Source organism: Cyprinodon variegatus, unplaced genomic scaffold, assembly GCF_000732505.1.
Source record: "Cyprinodon variegatus isolate N-32 unplaced genomic scaffold, C_variegatus-1.0 Scaffold86, whole genome shotgun sequence".
Classification (NCBI taxonomy): domain Eukaryota; kingdom Metazoa; phylum Chordata; class Actinopteri; order Cyprinodontiformes; family Cyprinodontidae; genus Cyprinodon; species Cyprinodon variegatus.
The window spans coordinates 1,638,147-1,639,336 of record NW_015150539.1 but is presented as its reverse complement, the minus strand read 5'-3'; positions in this window follow the sequence as shown (position 1 = coordinate 1,639,336).

The following is a 1,190-nucleotide window of genomic DNA, read 5'->3' as shown; positions in this document are numbered from 1 at the left end:
CTTACAGCATCCCCCCAACTTTTATCCCAAAGTTACACCCTTGGTAAACAGGGACTTTCCCTTTCTTTTAAATGCTTATGGAGTTCTAAACAAAATGCTTTTTAACACTCCTGACCACAGAGCAGTCCGTTAGTATTAACTTAATTCAATAAAAAAAGTAAATGACAGTTTTAAATTAGTGGGCCCCCTAAACAATAAAACAAATGAAAGCCGGCACTATAGTCAATAAACCCTGATGCAGGCCTGATACAGACTGCTGGTCCTCAACCCACTGTGAGGAATTTCTATGAGCTCCTGAGGTCTCGTCTTTTCAGGTGGTCAGTTAGTCCATGCCTTTCTCTGTAAAGGCAGAGGGAAACAGCCAAAAACAAGCGGCAGGTGCAGCTCGTCTCTCCCTCTCTCCACCATCTCCGGTGCAGACCTTCAGCATCCAGCTGCTCCTTTCTCTGTCATGTCAGCTGTCCCTTGGCGCTAGTGCAACAGCTAAGTGTTTGCACAGTTTATCTGATTTTCCAAACAAAAAAGTTCCAGCAAAACTTCACCGAGTCTCCTCTCTTCTCTCTGTTTTCCTCTTAGTCCAGCCCCCCAGCCAATCAGAGTTCAGGAAAAGTGTAATCGCCGTATAGCAACTGACCTTAGGCAGAACCAAAAACACACAGCAGGGGTGGTCAGTTGTCCCCATCAGACAATTCTCTTCATGATAAAAGAGTTAACAAACTCTCCCAGGTGGAAGCCCAATGGGTTAGATCATTAAAAAGTAGAGAGGCTAAACCTCCTTCATAAAAATATTCAGATATTCATTGTTAAATTCATAATAGACATTAAACTGAATGAACATGCAGCCTCTTGCCAGCAGAGGTCGTTGCCAAACCAGCTTTCCTGCTTCCCTCTAGTGAGCATCAGAGGCTGACTGTAGAGCAGGGATGTCAACCTTGTTCCAGAAAGGGCAATAGTACCAGACTCCAGTCATCTCATGAAGTGAGTCCAATCTGAACATGATGACTTGATGAGATGAATCTCTGGTACATATATTCCTATTCCCACACACCCTTTTAAATTCTTAGAACCATCAGAATATATTTTAAGGTAATTATAATATGAGTTTGCTTGTTGGAATCATTAACTGCTTTAAAAAATATTATTATTATTATTACTATGCTTTTCAAAGAATTTAAAAGGGTGTGTGGGAA